The sequence below is a fragment of the Pseudophryne corroboree genome, chromosome 8, assembly GCF_028390025.1.
Source record: "Pseudophryne corroboree isolate aPseCor3 chromosome 8, aPseCor3.hap2, whole genome shotgun sequence".
NCBI lineage: Eukaryota > Metazoa > Chordata > Amphibia > Anura > Myobatrachidae > Pseudophryne > Pseudophryne corroboree.
The window spans coordinates 195,304,477-195,319,036 of record NC_086451.1 but is presented as its reverse complement, the minus strand read 5'-3'; the positions used below and the strand labels follow the sequence as shown (position 1 = coordinate 195,319,036).

Here is a 14,560-nt window from a genome sequence, read left to right as displayed (position 1 = left end):
AGACATGTGCGATCTTGAGCGAGCAGTTTCAGCATATTCTTGAAGATAAGCCTTTGCGTCAGCCAGACTTAGAAAATCTAAGAAAGATGTCCCATCATATATACGCAGGCGTGCCGGGTATAGGAGAGCGAATTTACATCCATCCTGCACTAATTGCGAGCAGATAGGAGCGAAATCTTTTCTTGCCTTGGATAACTCCGCAGAGTAGTCCTGGAAAATGAGGATTCTGTTTCCATTCCATGTCAGGTTTCTGCATCTGCGCGATGCCGTCCAGAGCAATTCTTTGTGCAGATAGTTAAGGCTTTTAAATATAACAGCGCGTGGGCGTGCTCCCTCGTGTTGACGCTGTGGCCCAAGTCTGTGCGCCCGTTCAATTATTAAATCGTGGCATCTGTCGGATACATTGAGCAAGGATGGCAGGGTGTTTCGGATAAAATCAAAGAGCGCTTGACCCTTGACCTTCAGGTAGACCCACAATTCTTAAATTTTGCCTGCGTGAGCGGTTCTCCAAATCTTGCACCTTATTGTGCAGTTGATGTATTTCAGTTGCCTGTGCACAGGCCCGGCGCTACCCGCTCAGCGAAGGGATGCAGTGCAGGGAGGCGCTGGGACGGATAGGCGCTCCCCCTGCTCTGCATTCCTTCCCTGCTGCGCCGTCCTGTCCCCCCTGCTGCTTGTGCAGCTGCCAGTGCTGTGTCTGTCACTGTATGACAGGCACTGGCAGCGGGCACCTGCAGCATGAAAAGCCTCCTCCCTCCCCTCACCTGTGCTGTGTGACAGCGCCGAGTACGGGACAGAAGGGGGCGGAGCTACACGGGATGGAAGAGGCGTGGCTAAACGGGTCAGAAGGGGCGGGGCTACACTGACCAGGCTGCTCATGTACAGAGGGAGACTGGCTTAGGTAAGTGGAGGGTGAGAGAGAAGTGTGGGTGTATATGGTGGGTGTGCATGTGTGTGTATATATGTGTGAATTGTGTGTGTGTGTGTGTGTGTGTGTGTGTGTGTGTGTGTGTGTGAGGTATGTCTGTGCGCGCGCTTTATGGACGCTACTACTGGGGGGGCATTACGTATAACGACGCTACTACTGGGGGGGCATTACATGTAAGAACGCTACTACTACTGGGGGGGTCATTACGTATAAGGATGCTACTGCTACTGGGGGGGCATTACGTATAAGGACGCTACTACTACTGGGGGGGGCATTACATGTAAGAACGCTACTTCTACTGGGGGGGGGGCATTACGTATAAGGACGCTACTACTACTGGGGGGGCATTACGTATAAGGACGATACTACTACTGGGGTGCACTACGTATAAGGACGCTACTACTACTGGGGGGCATTACGTATAAGGACGATACTACTACTGGGGGTGGGGGCATTACGTATAAGGACGATACTACTACTGGGGGGGGCATTACGTATAAGGACGCTACTACTACTGGGGGGGGCATTACGTATAAGGACGCTATTACTACAGGGGGTGCATTACGTGTAGCAACGCTACTACTGGGTGGGCCATTACGTGTAAGGACGCTACTACTACTGGGGCTGGGGGCATTACGTATAAGGACGATACTACTACTGGGGTGCACTACGTATGAGGACGCTACTACTACTGGGGGGGGGCATTACGTATAAGGACGATACTACTAGAGATGAGCGGGTTCGGTTTCTCTGAAACCGAACCCGCACGAACTTCATGTTTTTTTTACGGGTCCGAGCAGACTCGGATCCTCCCGCCTTGCTCGGTTAACCCGAGCGCGCCCGAACGTCATCATGACGCTGTCGGATTCTCGCGAGACTCGGATTCTATATAAGGAGCCGCGCGTCGCCGCCATTTTCACACGTGCATTGAGATTGATAGGGAGAGGACGTGGCTGGCGTCCTCTCCATTAGAAATTAGATTAGAAGAGAGAGAGAGATTGTGCAGAGTCAGACAGAGTTTACCACAGTGACCAGTGCAGTTGTTGTTAGTTAACTTTTATTTATTTTAATATAATATATCCGTTCTCTGCTATATCCGTTCTCTGCCTGAAAAAAAACGATACACAGCAGCAGCCAGTCACACAGTGTGACTCAGTCTGTGTGCACTCAGCTCAGCCCAGTGTGCTGCACATCAATGTATAAAAGGCAAAGCTTATAATAATTGTGGGGGAGACTGGGGAGCACTGCAGGTTGTTATAGCAGGAGCCCCCAGGAGTACATAATATTATATTAATTTAAAATTAAACAGTGCACACTTTTGCTGCAGGAGTGCCACTGCCAGTGTGACTAGTGGTGACCAGTGCCTGACCACCAGTATAGTAGTATATTGTTGTATGTATTGTATACTATCTCTTTATCAACCAGTCTATATTAGCAGCAGACACAGTACAGTGCGGTAGTTCACGGCTGTGGCTACCTCTGTGTCGGCAGTCGGAACTCGGCAGGCAGTCCGTCCATCCATAATTGTATTACAATATATACCACCTAACCGTGGTATTTTTTTTTCTTTCTTTATACCGTCGTCATAGTGTCATACTAGTTGTTACGAGTATACTACTATCTCTTTATCAACCAGTGTACAGTGCGGTAGTTCACGGCTGTGGCTACCTCTGTGTCGGCAGTCGGCAGGCAGTCCGTCCATCCATAATTGTATTATTATTATAATATATACCACCTAACCGTGGTTTTTTTTTCATTCTTTATACCGTCATAGTGTCATACTAGTTGTTACGAGTATACTACTATCTCTTTATCAACCAGTGTACAGTGCGGTAGTTCACGGCTGTGGCTACCTCTGTGTCGGCAGTCGGCAGGCAGTCCGTCCATCCATAATTGTATTATTATTATAATATATACCACCTAACCGTGGTTTTTTTTTCATTCTTTATACCGTCGTCATAGTGTCATACTAGTTGTTACGAGTATACTACTATCTCTTTATCAACCAGTGTACAGTGCGGTAGTTCACGGCTGTGGCTACCTCTGTGTCGGCAGTCGGCAGGCAGTCCGTCCATCCTTAATTGTATTATTATTATAATATATACCACCTAACCGTGGTTTTTTTTTCATTCTTTATACCGTCGTCATAGTGTCATACTAGTTGTTACGAGTATACTACTATCTCTTTATCAACCAGTGTACAGTGCGGTAGTTCACGGCTGTGGCTACCTCTGTGTCGGCAGTCGGCAGGCAGTCCGTCCATCCATAATTGTATTATTATTATAATATATACCACCTAACTGTGGTATTTTTTTTTCTTTCTTTATACCGTCGTCATAGTGTCATACTAGTTGTTACGAGTATACTACTATCTCTTATCAACCAGTGTACAGTGCGGTAGTTCACGGCTGTGGCTACCTCTGTGTCGGCAGTCGGCAGGCAGTCCGTCCATCCATAATTGTATTATTATTATAATATATACCACCTAACTGTGGTATTTTTTTTTCTTTCTTTATACCGTCGTCATAGTGTCATACTAGTTGTTACGAGTATACTACTATCTCTTTATCAACCAGTGTACAGTGCGGTAGTTCACGGCTGTGGCTACCTCTGTGTCGGCAGTCGGCAGGCAGTCCGTCCATCCATAATTGTATTATTATTATAATATATACCACCTAACCGTGGTTTTTTTTTCATTCTTTATACCGTCGTCATAGTGTCATACTAGTTGTTACGAGTATACTACTATCTCTTTATCAACCAGTGTACAGTGCGGTAGTTCACGGCTGTGGCTACCTCTGTGTCGGCAGTCGGCAGGCAGTCCGTCCATCCATAATTGTATTATTATTATAATATATACCACCTAACTGTGGTATTTTTTTTTCTTTCTTTATACCGTCGTCATAGTGTCATACTAGTTGTTACGAGTATACTACTATCTCTTTATCAACCAGTGTACAGTGCGGTAGTTCACGGCTGTGGCTACCTCTGTGTCGGCAGTCGGCAGGCAGTCCGTCCATCCATAATTGTATTATTATTATAATATATACCACCTAACTGTGGTATTTTTTTTTCTTTCTTTATACCGTCGTCATAGTGTCATACTAGTTGTTACGAGTATACTACTATCTCTTTATCAACCAGTGTACAGTGCGGTAGTTCACGGCTGTGGCTACCTCTGTGTCGGCAGTCGGCAGGCAGTCCGTCCATCCATAATTGTATTATTATTATAATATATACCACCTAACTGTGGTATTTTTTTTTCTTTCTTTATACCGTCGTCATAGTGTCATACTAGTTGTTACGAGTATACTACTATCTCTTTATCAACCAGTGTACAGTGCGGTAGTTCACGGCTGTGGCTACCTCTGTGTCGGCAGTCGGCAGGCAGTCCGTCCATCCATAATTGTATTATTATTATAATATATACCACCTAACCGTGGTTTTTTTTTCATTCTTTATACCGTCGTCATAGTGTCATACTAGTTGTTACGAGCATACTACTATCTCTTTATCAACCAGTGTACAGTGCGGTAGTTCACGGCTGTGGCTACCTCTGTGTCGGCAGTCGGCAGGCAGTCCGTCCATCCATAATTGTATTATTATTATAATATATACCACCTAACTGTGGTATTTTTTTTTCTTTCTTTATACCGTCGTCATAGTGTCATACTAGTTGTTACGAGTATACTACTATCTCTTTATCAACCAGTGTACAGTGCGGTAGTTCACGGCTGTGGCTACCTCTGTGTCGGCAGTCGGCAGGCAGTCCGTCCATCCATAATTGTATTATTATTATAATATATACCACCTAACTGTGGTATTTTTTTTTCTTTCTTTATACCGTCGTCATAGTGTCATACTAGTTGTTACGAGTATACTACTATCTCTTTATCAACCAGTGTACAGTGCGGTAGTTCACGGCTGTGGCTACCTCTGTGTCGGCAGTCGGCAGGCAGTCCGTCCATCCATAATTGTATTATTATTATAATATATACCACCTAACCGTGGTTTTTTTATACCACCTAACCGTGGCAGTCCGTCCATAATTGTATACTAGTATCCAATCCATCCATCTCCATTGTTTACCTGAGGTGCCTTTTAGTTCTGCCTATAAAATATGGAGAACAAAAAAGTTGAGGTTCCAAAATTAGGGAAAGATCAAGATCCACTTCCACCTCGTGCTGAAGCTGCTGCCACTAGTCATGGCCGAGACGATGAAATGCCAGCAACGTCGTCTGCCAAGGCCGATGCCCAATGTCATAGTACAGAGCATGTCAAATCCAAAACACCAAATATCAGAAAAAAAAGGACTCCAAAACCTAAAATAAAATTGTCGGAGGAGAAGCGTAAACTTGCCAATATGCCATTTACCACACGGAGTGGCAAGGAACGGCTGAGGCCCTGGCCTATGTTCATGGCTAGTGGTTCAGCTTCACATGAGGATGGAAGCACTCAGCCTCTCGCTAGAAAACTGAAAAGACTCAAGCTGGCAAAAGCACCGCAAAGAACTGTGCGTTCTTTGAAATCCCAAATCCACAAGGAGAGTCCAATTGTGTCGTTTGCGATGCCTGACCTTCCCAACACTGGACGTGAAGAGCATGCGCCTTCCACTATTTGCATGCCCCCTGCAAGTGCTGGAAGGAGCACCCGCAGTCCAGTTCCTGATAGTCAGATTGAAGATGTCAGTGTTGAAGTACACCAGGATGAGGAGGATATGGGTGTTGCTGGCGCTGGGGAGGAAATTGACCAGGAGGATTCTGATGGTGAGGTGGTTTGTTTAAGTCAGGCACCCGGGGAGACACCTGTTGTCCGTGGGAGGAATATGGCCGTTGACATGCCAGGTGAAAATACCAAAAAAATCAGCTCTTCGGTGTGGAGGTATTTCACCAGAAATGCGGACAACAGGTGTCAAGCCGTGTGTTCCCTTTGTCAAGCTGTAATAAGTAGGGGTAAGGACGTTAACCACCTCGGAACATCCTCCCTTATACGTCACCTGCAGCGCATTCATAATAAGTCAGTGACAAGTTCAAAAACTTTGGGTGACAGCGGAAGCAGTCCACTGACCAGTAAATCCCTTCCTCTTGTAACCAAGCTCACGCAAACCACCCCACCAACTCCCTCAGTGTCAATTTCCTCCTTCCCCAGGAATGCCAATAGTCCTGCAGGCCATGTCACTGGCAAGTCTGACGAGTCCTCTCCTGCCTGGGATTCCTCCGATGCATCCTTGCGTGTAACGCCTACTGCTGCTGGCGCTGCTGTTGTTGCCGCTGGGAGTCGATGGTCATCCCAGAGGGGAAGTCGTAAGCCCACTTGTACTACTTCCAGTAAGCAATTGACTGTTCAACAGTCCTTTGCGAGGAAGATGAAATATCACAGCAGTCATCCTACTGCAAAGCGGATAACTGAGTCCTTGACAACTATGTTGGTGTTAGACGTGCGTCCGGTATCCGCCGTTAGTTCACAGGGAACTAGACAATTTATTGAGGCAGTGTGCCCCCGTTACCAAATACCATCTAGGTTCCACTTCTCTAGGCAGGCGATACCGAGAATGTACACGGACGTCAGAAAAAGACTCACCAGTGTCCTAAAAAATGCAGTTGTACCCAATGTCCACTTAACCACGGACATGTGGACAAGTGGAGCAGGGCAGGGTCAGGACTATATGACTGTGACAGCCCACTGGGTAGATGTATGGACTCCCGCCGCAAGAACAGCAGCGGCGGCACCAGTAGCAGCATCTCGCAAACGCCAACTCTTTCCTAGGCAGGCTACGCTTTGTATCACCGCTTTCCAGAATACGCACACAGCTGAAAACCTCTTACGGCAACTGAGGAAGATCATCGCGGAATGGCTTACCCCAATTGGACTCTCCTGTGGATTTGTGGCATCGGACAACGCCAGCAATATTGTGTGTGCATTAAATATGGGCAAATTCCAGCACGTCCCATGTTTTGCACATACCTTGAATTTGGTGGTGCAGAATTTTTTTAAAAACGACAGGGGCGTGCAAGAGATGCTGTCGGTGGCCAGAAAAATTGCGGGACACTTTCGGCGTACAGGCACCACGTACAGAAGACTGGAGCACCACCAAAAACTACTGAACCTGCCCTGCCATCATCTGAAGCAAGAAGTGGTAACGAGGTGGAATTCAACCCTCTATATGCTTCAGAGGTTGGAGGAGCAGCAAAAGGCCATTCAAGCCTATACAATTGAGCACGATATAGGAGATGGAATGCACCTGTCTCAAGTGCAGTGGAGAATGATTTCAACGTTGTGCAAGGTTCTGATGCCCTTTGAACTTGCCACACGTGAAGTCAGTTCAGACACTGCCAGCCTGAGTCAGGTCATTCCCCTCATCAGGCTTTTGCAGAAGAAGCTGGAGGCATTGAAGAAGGAGCTAACACGGAGCGATTCCGCTAGGCATGTGGGACTTGTGGATGCAGCCCTTAATTCGCTTAACAAGGATTCACGGGTGGTCAATCTGTTGAAATCAGAGCACTACATTTTGGCCACCGTGCTCGATCCTAGATTTAAAGCCTACCTTGGATCTCTCTTTCCGGCAGACACAGGTCTGCTGGGGTTGAAAGACCTGCTGGTGACAAAATTGTCAAGTCAAGCGGAACGCGACCTGTCAACATCTCCTCCTTCACATTCTCCCGCAACTGGGGGTGCGAGGAAAAGGCTCAGAATTCCGAGCCCATCCGCTGGCGGTGATGCAGGGCAGTCTGGAGCGACTGCTGATGCTGACATCTGGTCCGGACTGAAGGACCTGACAACGATTACGGACATGTCGTCTACTGTCACTGCATATGATTCTCTCAACATTGATAGAATGGTGGAGGATTATATGAGTGACCGCATCCAAGTAGGCACGTCACACAGTCCGTACTTATACTGGCAGGAAAAAGAGGCAATTTGGAGGCCCTTGCACAAACTGGCTTTATTCTACCTAAGTTGCCCTCCCACAAGTGTGTACTCCGAAAGAGTGTTTAGTGCCGCCGCTCACCTTGTCAGCAATCGGCGTACGAGGTTACATCCAGAAAATGTGGAGAAGATGATGTTCATTAAAATGAATTATAATCAATTCCTCCGCGGAGACATTGACCAGCAGCAATTGCCTCCACAAAGTACACAGGGAGCTGAGATGGTGGATTCCAGTGGGGACGAATTGATAATCTGTGAGGAGGGGGATGTACACGGTGATATATCGGAGGGTGAAGATGAGGTGGACATCTTGCCTCTGTAGAGCCAGTTTGTGCAAGGAGAGATTAATTGCTTCTTTTTTGGGGGGGGTCCAAACCAACCCGTCATATCAGTCACAGTCGTGTGGCAGACCCTGTCACTGAAATGATGGGTTGGTTAAAGTGTGCATGTCCTGTTTTGTTTATACAACATAAGGGTGGGTGGGAGGGCCCAAGGATAATTCCATCTTGCACCTCTTTTTTCTTTTCTTTTTCTTTGCATCATGTGCTGATTGGGGAGGGTTTTTTGGAAGGGACATCCTGCGTGACACTGCAGTGCCACTCCTAGATGGGCCCGGTGTTTGTGTCGGCCACTAGGGTCGCTTATCTTTCTCACACAGTCAGCTACCTCATTGCGCCTCTTTTTTTCTTTGCGTCATGTGCTGTTTGGGGAGGGTTTTTTGGAAGGGACATCCTGCGTGACACTGCAGTGCCACTCCTAGATGTGCCCGGTGTTTGTGTCGGCCACTAGGGTCGCTAATCTTACTCACACAGTCAGCTACCTCATTGCGCCTCTTTTTTTCTTTGCGTCATGTGCTGTTTGGGGAGGGTTTTTTGGAAGGGCCATCCTGCGTGACACTGCAGTGCCACTCCTAGATGGGCCCGGTGTTTGTGTCGGCCACTAGGGTCGCTAATCTTACTCACACAGCTACCTCATTGCGCCTCTTTTTTTCTTTGCGTCATGTGCTGTTTGGGGAGGGTTTTTTGGAAGGGACATCCTGCGTGACACTGCAGTGCCACTCCTAGATGGGCCCGGTGTTTGTGTCGGCCACTAGGGTCGCTTATCTTTCTCACACAGCTACCTCATTGCGCCTCTTTTTTTCTTTGCGTCATGTGCTGTTTGGGGAGGGTTTTTTGGAAGGGACATCCTGCGTGACACTGCAGTGCCACTCCTAGATGGGCCCGGTGTTTGTGTCGGCCACTAGGGTCGCTTATCTTTCTCACACAGTCAGCTACCTCATTGCGCCTCTTTTTTTCTTTGCGTCATGTGCTGTTTGGGGAGGGTTTTTTGGAAGGGACATCCTGCGTGACACTGCAGTGCCACTCCTAGATGGGCCCGGTGTTTGTGTCGGCCACTAGGGTCGCTTATCTTACTCACACAGCGACCTCGGTGCAAATTTTAGGACTAAAAATAATATTGTGAGGTGTGATGTGTTCAGAATAGGCTGAAAATGAGTGTAAATTATGTTTTTTGAGGTTAATAATACTTTGGGATCAAAATTACCCCCAAATTCTATGATTTAAGCTGTTTTTTAGGGTTTTTTGAAAAAAACACCCGAATCCAAAACACACCCGAATCCGACAAAAAAAATTCGGTGAGGTTTTGCCAAAACGCGGTCGAACCCAAAACACGGCCGCGGAACCGAACCCAAAACCAAAACACAAAACCCGAAAAATTTCCGGCGCTCATCTCTAGATACTACTACCGGGGTGCACTACGTATAAGGACGCTACTACTACTGGGGGGGGCATTACGTATAAGGACGATACTACTACTTGGGGGCATTATGTATAAGGACGCTACCATTACTGGGAGGGCATTATGTATATCAATGCTACTACTGGGGGGAGGGCATTACGTATAAGGATGCTACTAGTGCGCAGAGCATTATGTATAAGGACGGTACCACTACTGTGGGCGCATTACATATAAGAACGCTACTACTACTGGGAGGGCATTACGTATAAGGACGCTACTACTACTGGGGGTGCACTACGTATAAGGACGCTACTACTATTGGGGGGCATTACGTATAAGGACGCTACTACTTCTAGGGAGGAATTACGTATAAGGATGCTTCTACTACTGGGGGTGCACTACGTATAAGGACGCTACTACTACTGGGGGGCATTATGTATAAGGATGCTACTACTACTGGGGGGGCATTATGTATAAGGACGCTACTACTACGGGGGGGGCATTATGTATAAGGATGCTACTACTACTGGGGGGGATTATGTGTAAGGATGCTACTACTACTGGGGGGGCATTATGTATAAGGACACTACTACTACTGGGGGGCATTATGTATAAGGATGCTACTACTACTGGGGGGCATTATGTATAAGGATGCTACTACTACTGGGGGGCATTATGTATAAGGATGCTACTACTACTGGGGGGCATTATGTATAAGGACACTACTACTACTGGGGGGCATTATGTATAAGGATGCTACTATTACTGGGGTGCATTACATATAAGGACGCTACTACTACGGGTGGGGCATTACGTATAAGATTAATAAGATTGTGCTACATTGTGGCGTAATTTTAAATGGGGGTACTATTGTGTGGCCATGCCCCTTACTTGTGAGACCACACCCCTTTTCCCGGCGCGCGCCAAAGGAATATGGGAGGGCGCAAATTTATAGTTTGCAGGGGGACGCCGAACACCCTAGCACCGGCCCTTCCTGTGCTGAAACTTGTTTTAATGAGCTGACGTCCGCAAAGGTTTCCCCCAACCTGTGCTCAGTGTCCAAAACTCTCTGTGACAGTGATGCCATTTGCTGATTAATTTGAGCAGTCTGCGCTCTCAGGAGAGGATCTATAGCCATTTTAACTGCCTGCACCATATCTCCATATGTAACAGGACGATCCATATGTGGGATCACCCTGTCTGCTGTGTCTGTTAATGTAGGGGAACGGGGGGGGGGACTCACCCTCTGAGAGGTTCTGTGCCTCGTTCCCAGGAGAGCGGACACGCTGAGGCAGGGCGGTAGAAGAGGAGCCTGCTGTGTCTATACTGGCGTCCGGCGCCATCTTGGGATCTGCCCGGCGTTTCTCCTTGTCCTTAGCCCCGCGGTTTTTGGAGGACGGCATGGCGGTGAGGTATTTGTCCATGTATCGGACACTTTCCCCTTAGAAGCGGTGGTGGCTGGTAGTGGCGTGGAGGCGACTAGCGCCGTGAAATCGGCAGTGAGGGGACCCGGTCAGCGGAGCTGAAGTGATCAGCTGCCGTTCATGCCGCTGCCGGAACCGGAAGTCCGTATATTCAGTTTTTAATGAATTTTTAAGTTCACTTTACACTATTTTTATTTTAACACATCAATATTCAAGCTTATTTATAATTATTTGAAAAATTGAGGCTTGATCTTTATGTTTACATTCAGGTTCTCGCGGCGCAACGGGACCCGAGGCTTGATCGGGTTGCCCAGCAACCATGACGTCACGAACAAAGCGACTTGCTGACGCACCCAGAAACCGACGGCCCGGGACCCCGCGTGATACCGCACGCTGCACATACACAGGTATTTAACACAGGTAAGCACACTTTAACACTGTTTAGTCATTTGTATCACCATTTATGATGCACAGCCTGATGAAAAGAACGTAATGGTCTTGAAACGTTGCTGCTTTTGCACCATGCTGTAATTTCTAATACAGATTTATTTGACAAGACCATGGAGTGCCGCCTGTGTTTTCTTCTGCAAGGCTCTACATAGGACTTGGGAAGGATTATTATTTTATATATATTTATATATATATATATATATAAACCCCCGTGTGTGAGAGCCACATACAGAGCCGTTAGATACATGGGTAGAAACAGAGAAAGAGAAAGGAATGGAAAGAAAGGGGGGGCATGGAAAGGGATATAGAGGGGGGGCATGGGGAAGAAGAGAGAATATCAGGCATGGCGTTAGAAGGGGGGATGGGGAGAAACAGAAGGGGGAGAGAGAGATGGGACATGGAGATGGGGGGGAGGGGGAGAGGGGGGACATGGGGAGAGATAGCAAGGGGGCATGGAGAGAGAGAGGCATACAGAGAGAAAGGAAGTATGAAGAGAGATGGGGCATTGAGAGGGAGAGAGGAGGAGGGCTTGGGAGAGAGGGGCATGAGGAGAAAGAGGCATATGGGCGAAGAAAGCGCAAGGGAGAGAGGCATTTGGGAGAGAGGCATTTGGGAGAGAGCTTTCAGCAGCAGCACAATGTGGAGAGGTGCTCTGGAAAGCAGTTAAGTACCTGCAGGTCGGGAGTAAGCTCTGTGGTCTCACAAGCTGGGCGATCCGAGATTTGCAGGGCTGTCCAACGCTTCCAGTCCCCACAGCCTAGCAAAACATTAAGTGGCCATGGGGCGATATTACATAAGCGGGAGGAGGGTGTTAGCCAAAGACCGGAAGGAGAGGAACAGGCAGAGACATGGGAGGAGGACACGCAGGAGGTGGAGACACAGGAGAAATACAGGGCTAGGCAGAGTTGCGCAGCGGCTGATCCAGGATGGTAGAAGTCAGAAGAGGAGTCCTCTTGCCTGTCTAGCTCAGGGAGCATGACGCTGGCACTGCAGTCACGCTCCCTCCCAGCAGCAGCACATGTAGGAGGGAGGATATACATCGCATCGAACCGATGCGATGTATAATGATAAGTATCGATTTATTTTTCTTTCTTTTTTTATTAACAGACCCTTATGAGAGTTCTAATGGATAGAGTAACAATAATTTAATAAAAGGACCAGGATAAGTAAATATATTATTAAATAGTATTTAAATACAGCAGTTGTTATAATATAGTTGATCTAATATTGCACTCAGCCAATTTTGTGCCAGTATGAAGATGCCAAGTGATCTTAACTATAAGGTGAGGATTTTCTATAAATATGGTCAAAGGATTCTCTCGATGATAGTAGATCATGAGAAAGTCTCCTAAGAACTCAGTAATTTACTGATGGCAACCAGGTGTCCATCACTCTGTATTATGTTGTCTAGTCCAGGAAGAAGTTTTGCCGCTCATCAATAGATGGCTAACAACTCACCACGTTGCCAGAGGAGAGCACAGACATAACCGGACTCCATAGAGAGATTCACAGACCACATGTAGCAGGGTATTAGCTTGGGATGAGCGGACTTGGTTCCCTGAGAACCGAACCCCCCCAAACTTCATGTCCCGAGCCCAGATCCAAACCCAGCTCGGGACTTCGCACTAGTCTCGGAAACCAGAACGAGGCAAAATGTCATCATCCCGCTGTTGGATTCTCATGGGTTTTGGATTCCATATAAGGAGCCGTGCATCACTGCCATTTTCACTCCAGTCCTGGAGAGTGTAGCAAGAGGACGTGTCTCCTCAGTGTCTGTACGGGAAAGTGGTGTGGCACGTGGGGTGGTGACCTGCTCTTATGTGTCATTCCAGTGCTGTCTTGTGCTGCATCAGTCCAGTGGTGATGTCTTGGGCTGCATCAGTCCAGTCACAGGGGTGGTGTCCTGTGCTGCCATAAGTCCAGTGCTGCTGTATAAGTCCAGAACAGTATAGTGGTGCTGTGGTGTGCTGCATCAGTCCAGTGGTGGTGTCCTGTGCTGCCATAAGTCCAGTGGTGCTGCTGTATAAGTCTAGTGCAGTGGTGCTGTTTTGTGCTGAATCAGTCCAGTGTTGATGTCCTGTGCTGCCATAAGTCCAGTGGTGGTGTCCTGTGCTGCCATAAGTTCAGTGGTGCTGCCATATAAGTACAGTGCAGTGGTGCTGTGTTGTGCTGCATCAGTCCAGTGGTGGTGTCCTGTGCTGCCATAAGTCCAGTGGTGCTGCCATATAAATCCAGTCCAGTGGTGCAGCCGTATAAGTCCAGGGGTACTGCCGTATAATTCCAGTCCAGTGGTGCAGCTGTATAAGTCCAGGGGTACTGCCGTATAAGTCCAGTGGTACTGCCATTTATGTCCAGGGGTACTGCCATATAAGTCCTGGGGTACTGCTGTATAAGTCTAGTCCAGTGGTGCAGCTGTATAAGTTCAGAGGTACTGCCATATAAGTCCAGGAGTACTGCCATATAAGTCCAGGGGTACTGCCAAATAAGTCCAGTCAAGGGGTGCAGCCGTATAAGTCATGGGGTACTGCCAAATTAGTCCAGGGGTACTGCCATATAAGTCCAGGAGTACTGCCATATAAGTCCAGGAGTACTGCCATATAAGTCCAGGGGTACTGACATAAGTCCAGTCCAGGGTTGCAGCTATATAAGTACAGGGGTACTGCCATATAAGTCCAGGGGTAGTGCCATATAAGTCCAGGTATAATGCCATATAAGTTCAGGGGTACTGCCGTATAAAGTCCAGTGGTACTGCTGTATTAATACAGTCCAGTGGTGCAGCCATATAAGTCATGGGGTACTGCCATATAAGTCCAGGGGTACTGCCATATAAGTTCAGGGATACTGCCGTATAAGTCCAGTCCAGTGGTGCAGTCATATAAGTACAGGGGTACTGCTGTATAAGTCCTGGGGTACTGCTGTATAAGTTCAGGGGTACTGCAGTATAAGTCCATGGGTACTGCCATAATAGTCCAGTGGTACTGCCGTTTAAGTCCAGGGGTACTTCCAGATAAGTCCAGGAGTACTGCCATATAAGTCCAGTCCAGTGGTGCAGCCGTATAAGTTCAGGGGTACTGCCATATAATTCCAGGGGTAC

The 14,560-nt window shown here is 47.7% G+C and overlaps 1 long non-coding RNA gene across 1 annotated transcript in view; it reads left to right on the top strand.

The window, feature by feature from the left end:
* LOC134948805 (uncharacterized) overlaps positions 1 to 11,431 on the top strand; it is a 153,327-nt gene extending 141,896 nt beyond the window's left edge. The window contains exon 4 of the long non-coding RNA XR_010183028.1: positions 11,286 to 11,431. This is a non-coding gene — a long non-coding RNA (uncharacterized LOC134948805). The remainder of the gene's footprint in view (positions 1 to 11,285) is intronic.
* Positions 11,432 to 14,560: the final 3,129 nt, after the last annotated feature.